General features: G+C 43.5%; 1 protein-coding gene across 3 annotated transcripts in view; it reads left to right on the top strand.

The window, feature by feature from the left end:
• Nucleotides 1–3,375: 3,375 nt before the first annotated feature.
• IBTK (inhibitor of Bruton tyrosine kinase) overlaps nt 3,376–8,576 on the top strand; it is a 90,721-nt gene continuing 85,520 nt past the window's right edge. For all 3 annotated transcript variants that reach the window (XM_043439721.1, XM_043439722.1, XM_043439719.1), the window contains exon 1: nt 3,376–3,512. The gene's annotated coding sequence lies outside the window, so the exon portion shown is untranslated. The remainder of the gene's footprint in view (nt 3,513–8,576) is intronic.

Here is an 8,576-nt window from a genome sequence, read left to right as displayed (position 1 = left end):
ATAGAACTAGTAGAGAAGAGAGGATAACTGTTAGGAAAGGACATCAGGGAAGGCGTCACAGATTTGTGAGGAGGTTGCCTCCTCTAAGTGAGAATTAGAAGGATAATTTTCCCATTGGAAGCATGCAGTGGAGACCATAACCCCTGGATCTAAAAGCACAGAAACACCCTAGAGTTATATAATTTTATCTGCCGTTGTACCCTGTCTTCTTTTGGGGAACTACTTGTCATTCTGCTTCAATTATTTGTTTAGTTGCTAAGTCATGTCTGACTCTTTGCGACCCCATGGACTGTAGCTAGCCCAGGTTCCTCTGTCCATGGAATTTCCCAGGCAGGAATACTGGAGTGGATTGTCATTTCCTTCTCCAGGGGATCTTCCAGACTCAGGGACTGAACCTATGTCTCCTTCATTGGCAGGTAGATTCTTTAACACTGAGTCACTATAGAACTCTAATAAAGGCTGTTAGTCATGATGCCCTTACGCTTCACCTAATTTGAGACAGTTTCAGGGTACATCAGGGGCCCTGAGATTTTTGTGTTTGAGGCAGAGGGCTCAGTGCTGTCTTCCCTAGTGGCAAAGCCGAGGTGGGTGTCAGCAAGCTGCTTCCAGCCAAGTGTTCTTACCTGGAAGGCAATTTGGAGTAAAAGAAAATCAGGTCAGACAATAAAGTTCTCGTCATCTGTCTCGCCAGCTGCATTGCTGATCTTCCAGTAGTGATAACCACTCTTGCAAAACCTGAGCAGGTCTGGGTTTTGGTTCAATTGCAACCATACAAATTCTGATATTCTTTCTTCTGTCACCAGCTGAATTTGGGGCAGTACTGCATTCCTTGTCACTGTACAACTTCAATGGTAGCACAATATACTCTGATTATGAAGGATAGCACAATTAACATGGGGAAAGTGGCATTTATGGAGTTTATTGGAAATGGTGTGGTTTAAACATCTCTGTGATGCTCTGTCTTGGCCTCATCTCAAGCTCCATTCCTGATGCCTGGATTATTTTCCTACTTCTCTGCCTCTAAATCACTGTAATCTTCTAAAGCCATGCTTAGATTTCTTGCTTTAAGCCTAATTTAATTTAAAAAAAATTGTTTATTTTTTGGCCATACCATATGGGTTCTGGGTTCTTAGTTCTCTGACTAGGAATTGAAACCAGGCCCTTGGCAGAGAAAGCACAGAGTCCTAACCACTGGACAACCGGGGAATTTCCTAAGCCTACTTTGGAGATTCCAGTCATTTTATGCCACTTGTTTTTTTAACTTAATGAAGTAACTTTAATTATTGCAAATAAAAATGACAAATTCAACATGATAGAAATTAAGAGTCACCAATAACCCACCACACATAATTGCTACTGGTATAGTTCTCTCTCTTCTTCTATGTGTCAGCACAAAGAGCATTTTTTTTTAAATGGCTAATTTTGATCTCTTCCTTCACTAACCACATCGCCAATGCGTTTTTCATTTCATGTTCCTTTATTTGTACTATTTCCTAATCATTGCAGTATTCCATCCTGCAAATTACCAGTATCTTTGAAGACATCTAATCTTCCAGGGAAATGGGGAGCAATCTCACATCCCTTGGCTTGCAGTGTTCTTTCTCACCTGCTTCATCTTGTTATCATATACTCATTCTTCCAATCTTAGTTCAAGTGTCACTTCTTTGGGAGCTTCAATTTATCATAGCATTATTTGCAGTTTTTGTACAAGTTGCAAACAATTCTTATATGTGGGATTATCTGGGTCTATACAAGTGTTTTGTTCACTAATTGGATCCCTATTGTTTACAAGTGCCTGACACCGGCTATTGTTAAAATGAATGGAATAATTGCAATGGAACTAGAATAATTCCACTGCTGAGGAAATACTTCTTATTTATAAAAAGTAACATCTACCATTTAGGAAGTGTTATTGTGTTTCAGGCAGTCTGCTAAGTGCAATATGTCTCTATATAATTACATTTTCACAACGGTAATATGCAGTGTTGCTCCTATTTTACAAATGAGGAAACAGAGGCTTCCAAAAAGCCAATTAACTTGTCCAGAGACTGATAAAATATTTCATCATTGGTCAGTGCATTTATTTACATTATTTTACTTGGCATTGCTAGCTTCTTTGTGCATGAATATAAAAGTCGTCATACATAGCTTATTTTCAAAATCACTTCAATGTTTACATTATAAACTAGTTTTTGTTACCTGTCAAAGAAGGGCACCTAGAATAAGGGGCAAAGAGACAGAACGGAGCTAGTTATTCTCTTCACTAACCAGCTGGGTGTCTTTGGGCTTCCACAAGGCAGGCTCCAGAAAGAGTACCGCTGAATGGGCTGTCCCGAAGAAGACATTTAGTTTAGTCCAACTCTGTCGTTTTACAGATGAGAGAGACTCAATGGCTTGTATAACTGACCACGTGGCAGAGCCGCACAGCTACCTCCTGACTCCTCGTGTTGTTTGTTCTGAGTCACCCAGCCCTCCCCGAACAAACACTGACCGGGCGCCTACTGTATTAGGCATTCCCAGGCAGGGTGTTTCTTTTTCGCTCCCCTAGTATCGATTATTGGCTGCTTGCTTTTCCTCCCTCATTTTTCACGCGACCATTTTAAAAAACTGCCCTTCCGTGCGGAGTTAAAGGGGGGGGGGGGGCGGTAGATAGTGCCAGCCTGGCGTCAGGCAGAGTGGCGTGAGATGGTGACTGGCGGGCCCCGGGTCGGCGGCTGGACCCGCACAGCGATGATCTAGGAAGTCCATGACGCCTTCTGACCCAGGGAGTGACCCCCCGGATCATCTGGGTGTGGGAGGGGCGAGGCTGTCTCTCTGCCAGACCGCGCCCTGAGCTTTTCAGTGACCCCGCTGGTAGGGCGTCGGGAAGGAAACTCAGGTGCCAGATGCCTACGTCTTTGCTTTCTGTTGCGTGGTGACCCAGGCATCCGTCCAGGTTCCCAAAGTTCAGTCTCTCCACCAGGGTTTATCGTGAACTGCCAAGTTTCCAGCTGTGGGGGCGAACACGGTTTCTCCTTGGGCGACAGCTGACCGCGGGACGGACATTTCCACCACCCCCCGTTGGCTTAAGAGTCCCCGACCGCGGCCTTCCCCCACCCCGTCCCCCTCGGCACCCTCCCACCCGCCAGCGCTGGCAGTCCCAAGGCCGGCGGGGTCAAGTTCCTCTAGGGCGCCAGGGAAAGGCCACAGTTTCGGTGCTGCCACGCGAGGCCTTCTGGGCAGACATTAGCCAATCCTCAAGAGGCATACACGAGCCCCAGCCAATCACCACCCGTCTTATTCCTAGGTCCCGCCCGCGCCGGCCTTTCCTCCCAGACCCACCTCCCCACCCCACTTCCAGTCGCCCGTAGACGCGGCTGTAGTTGCAGCCGCCTCCAAAGCTGACCCGGGCCTGGGGACCGGCCTCCACTGGCGCCCTTCGCTTTCTCCTGCTGCCTTCACTGAGGATGAGTCCCTGCGCGGCCTTGCGCCCACCCCGCGGAGACCACTGGCGCATTTTCATCTAGCGACTGGTGAGGGAGGCTTCGGCCGCGCACGGCCGTACGGAGCCGGGCAGAGGCGACGGGACGGTGTGATCTTCCCGCAGGGTGCGGGGGACAGCGGGCCGGGGACTCCGCGGCACCGAGGCCGCCGGGCTCCGCGCGAGGCGGCGCGAGGCCGGCCGTGTGGCCCGGGTCCCAGCGGCCACCTCCCCGCGTCCTCCCCGAGCTAATGAATGGTGTGTGCGGGCAGCGCGCTACGTTGCGGTTCTCCTGCCACGCCCTCCAGCGACGTCGCGCTGCTTGTTTCTGGTGGTTGTCTCCTGTCACTGTCCCTCGAGCCTTGACTGAGAAGTCATTCCTCGAGGCGCCCGTATTCCTCAGCCCCTTCGTCGCGTCACAGAAGTTTTCGTTCACTCTGGGGATGCTAACGATGAAGTGCAGAGTGAATCGACTGTTCTGTGAAAGGGACCCGTTCTTTTCTTGGGGGATGGAGGGGAGAGGATAGAGGGCTTCTGTTCTTGTATCATGTTGCGGATTTCTTAAAAAAGAAAAACAAAGTTTTAGTTCAGCAGCGAGATAAGTAACCCAGGATATCCGTGATTCCGGATTTCCAGCGTAGGTAATAAAACGTAAAGGGTGTTCACCAAACAGGTCAGAAGTAGAAATTGATGTGACACCTTTTTTTTTTGCCCATGCATGAAAGATAGGGGGTTTGAAAGTCGAAATTTATCAGAAATGATAAAAGAACCAGTGTTTCTATGCCCGTGATGTCCAAATTCACATCCTGCCATAGATCCTTGATCTTTTCACTGCCACCCCCCATTTTTTTAAACTTTTTAATTTTAATTTTTATTTATTTATTTGGCTGCACCTGGGATCTAGCTCCCTGCCCAGGGATGAAACCTGGACTCCCTGCACTGGGAGCCCAGCGTCCTAGCCACTGGACCACCGGGGGAGTCCCTGCCTTTTCTAATTTGAATTCCTTGATTTTTATGGATTTCAGAAATTAATATAGGGCAGAAAGAGCTGCTTTCTACAAAGAATTATAGTATAGATACTGGCAGAAAGTACAGATATTTAGTCAAAGCAGCTTCTTTCAAGGAATTTTAAAAAATGGCTCTTCTGTTATTTAAAAATTTTAAAAACTTGTGTCCACGGCTTTCATTATGCTAAATTGTACCTTATGCTTCAAGACCATAAAGTTCAATAGACCATATTACATAAGGAGCTCAGTGTTACTTGGTTAATTATTATAAATGATTTCAAAGTCAGCTTATTATTATTATTTTTTAAAATCTTTTGGTCATGTCCTGTGTTATGTGGGATCTTAGTTCCCCAACTATGACCCGGGATCAAACCTGTAACCCCTGCAGTGGAGGACAGACTCTTAACCACTGGAGGGATCCCTAAGAAAAATCCCTTTATTATCATGCTGCTGCTGCTACTGCTACTGCTAAGTCACTTCAGTCGTGTCCGACTCTGTGCGACCCCATCCCTGGGATTCTCCAGGCAATAGGGTGATAATTCTTTGCCACCTCCAGAGATGTGCTTGCCCCCTAAAATTTGGGGAATTGTTAAATTGTGAAATTGGGTTTTGTGCTAATAAAATGTTGAATTTTCTATCTCTTGTACCCAGAGAATAATTGAGAAAACATTAGAATGAAATACAGTATTGATAAAGCTAAATTATTTCCTAAAGTAGTAAGTCTTGATGTTTTAAAATTAGGTGAAATATTTTCAGGACTTACAGAAGGAATTTAAAATTTTTAAAATTCTTTGATTATAAGTCACCATAATTTGTAGCTTTGTAACAGTTAACATAGATACAAGGCTTTAGGGAAGATATTTTGATTTTAGAGAGCTCTTCAAAAAAAATAAACCTACTGGTTGAATATATATTATATTTTGTGAGAAATACAAGTTAGTAAGGCATTCCCTTCCCTCCCTTCAGGAGCTTAAAATCTTTGTAGGCAAGGTCTCCACTCATAAGGCAAGTTGTTGTCATTTTGCAGATGAAGAAATTTGGATTAGGGAGATTAAGCTACTTGACCAGGGTTTTAGATGGTAGGAATCCAATTCTTTCTTTCTGTCTTTTTTTTTTTTTTTTAAGTGAAACATGTATTTATTAGGCAGAAAAGAATTGCACCCTCATGGTAGTTTGAATTACTTTTTAGGAGCTATTTCTTCCGGGTTTCGTTTGACCAGTCATTTTGATTTGCCTGGTTCTGAGTCTGTATTCAGTATAGCTTAGGAACTTCCCATGTGTGCCTGCTCATCTTTTAGCCAAGATGGATTCTAGTGCAGAGGCTTATGGGTAGTTGACATCACTTACTGTGAGGTGATGCCTCCTCCCTTTTTGACCTCTAAGGAGCCTTTCATGTGTAGTCCGCAAGGTCTCCTTGACTTCAAGAATGAGGAATAAGTGATCTTTTATATCACACCTGGGCAGGGGCCCAGACTCTTCCATTGTCCTGCTTTTATGGAGTTTCTGGTATTTATAGAGTTTCTGTCCACTGGGGAGAGGAACTGTTCAGTTCAGTCACTCAGCTCTGTCCGACTCTTTGCGACCCCATGAACCACAGCACGCCAGGCCTCCCTGTCCATCACCAACTCCCGGAGTCCACCCAAACCCATGTCCGTTGAGTTGGTGATGGCATCCAACCATCTTATCCTCTGTTGTCCCCTTCTCTTCCTGCCCTCAATCTTTCCCAGCATCAGGGTCTTTTCCAGTGAGTCAGCTCTTTGCATCAGGTGGCCAAAGTATCGGAGTCTTTGCAGTCCAAGAGACTCTTAAGAGTCTTCTCCAACACCACAGTTCAAAAGCATCAATTCTTTGGCGCTCAGCTTTCTTTATAGTCCCAACTGACCACTGGTAAAACCATAGCCTTGACTAAATGGACCTTTGTTGACAAAATAATGTCTGCCTCAAATCCCCCCTGAGAGAGATGAACCCCAAGAAATCTTTATTGGGAGGATGAAGGGCAAAGGTCTGTCTTCTCTAGCTTCTTTAGACTGACATGGAGCTCATACACTCTACCTAGTTGGGGTCACAGAGCTCTTGTTCTGTCTCACCAAGGGACCCGGGGTGACTTGTTATTTTGGCAGGGTCTATTCTGAGGAGTGGCTGGTATCTCTTCATCACTGTCATCTTGATGCAAAACTGTTATAATTTGGAAGAGACAAACTTAATAATCTAGATTGAAAAAATCAGGGGCCAAATATCAATAAAATAATTTTTTGTAACCGGGAGCCCAAGCAGGAGTAAGAACCAGGTTACATTTCATAGCAGTTTTGATCCTGGTCTAGATAGAGTCAGAGCTTGGGTTACCCTGTCCAGAGGAATGAAGCTATTTGGTGTGGTCATACACATTTTCTTTGTCCTGTTAGCCCAGTGTGATTGATGTAGGTGTCACAGACCCAGTTAGAAGTAGTTGGACAAGTGACAACGTGAATGTTAATAGACAAAATTGGTCACATTTCTTTTCAGGAGAGTAAGTCAGAAACCCAGTGTGGCCCTGGTGCTTTGGGGAGACTTGTAGCCAGGTAGCCATTTGTCTCGTTTTATCTAGGTAGGTTTTAACTCTTAATGTGGTATTAACATATACATAACGAGTTTTATTGGTCCCTGCACATGTGTTTTCTCATCTTGTTAACATATGATTTAAAGCAAATTCATTGTCTAAAAATATAATAATTATAAGAGGAGGCCTTTAAAAAGTAGGGTCGTGGTCACCAGCTGCTAGCAGACATTCTCCTGAGACTGGTTGGTGGCATCCCAAGTTTGACACAGTTCAGAAAACTTAAGTTCTTAGTAATACAAGGACTTGTCTGAAATCACCTCCATAGTAGGAGCCCAATTCTTACGACTACAAGTAAGGGTAATTCTTTTCTGCCACACTATTCTAGTTCTTATTGAAGATTTCCTAACTGCATTTTGAAAGAGCAGTTTGGGTAGAGAGAATACGTAGAATTCACACTGTTTTCTATCTGTGTGATTTTTAGATAGGCTATTCAAGCTTTTACATCAATTTCCTCTTTGTAAAATAAAGGTAATAATATATACAGGGCAATGCAGGCTGGAAAGAAGATTAAGTTAGTTCATTTATGTAAAGCACTATGCTTGTCCATATGAAAGTTCAAAAGATGGTAGACGTAACGTTTGTAAGCCGTGGACAAGTTGGCAGCCTTGTAGAGGTTTGAGTAAAAATGTTCCAAGCAGGAGGGACTTTAATATAGTTACTCTATTTTCTGATCTATATATATCGCTATGTTCCTTTTTCCTTCATAACATTTCTTGGGTACTTACATGTGCATGAATTGTCTCACTGATTTTTCAGGACAACTCAGGAGATAAATAGTTATTCACTTTTTACAGGAGAGAGTTGAAGCTTAGGCAATGGGTGATGTGCCCAGGGTAATTTATAATTTAATTAGTTGTGTATCTGAGTTACTAGCTCGGTGTTCTGAATTCATAGTCTGAACTTTATGTGCTACATAATCTCCAAGTCTAACTGGCATCCTCTTTCTGAGGTCACAAGGCATTAAATATATTGTTTCATTTTGGTCTTAAATATTTCAGAGACTAGCATGATCAGATTTGTGTTTTGGGAATATAACTGAACTCTTAACCAAGGGTATAAATAGGATTATGAGCCATTGTTGAGGGCTCAACCTCTCCTGATTGGCACTTTGTAGTGAACCAGTCTTCAAGGTTAACAATTGCCTGTAGCTAGCTATACTTCTCCACTCAATTTCTCATTAACACTTTTTCACATGTAAAACAAATTTTCACCTTTAATTTCTGTTTGTTCCTTTTAAGTTTGTTTTCTCTGATTTTTAAAGTATTTACCCTCTACTTTTCTTCCTGGCTGCCCAAGCCAGAAACCTAGGAGTTATCACCATATCTAATCAACTCAGGGTCCTAAATATGTTTTTGATTGCTCACTTTCTTTATTCCTAAAGAAAGGCATGTAAGACTGTCTATAATCTAGTGCATCCAGTATATATATATATATATTAGGCATTATGCATTTCTGTTTTCTGAACTTCTTGGAGTTTTCAGAATGGACCAAGATGATTTTAGTGTTTTTATAT

This window comes from Cervus canadensis, chromosome 20 (genome assembly GCF_019320065.1).
Source record: "Cervus canadensis isolate Bull #8, Minnesota chromosome 20, ASM1932006v1, whole genome shotgun sequence".
In the NCBI taxonomy this organism is placed as follows: Eukaryota; Metazoa; Chordata; class Mammalia; order Artiodactyla; family Cervidae; genus Cervus; species Cervus canadensis.
This window is presented reverse-complemented; position numbering and strand designations above follow the sequence as displayed.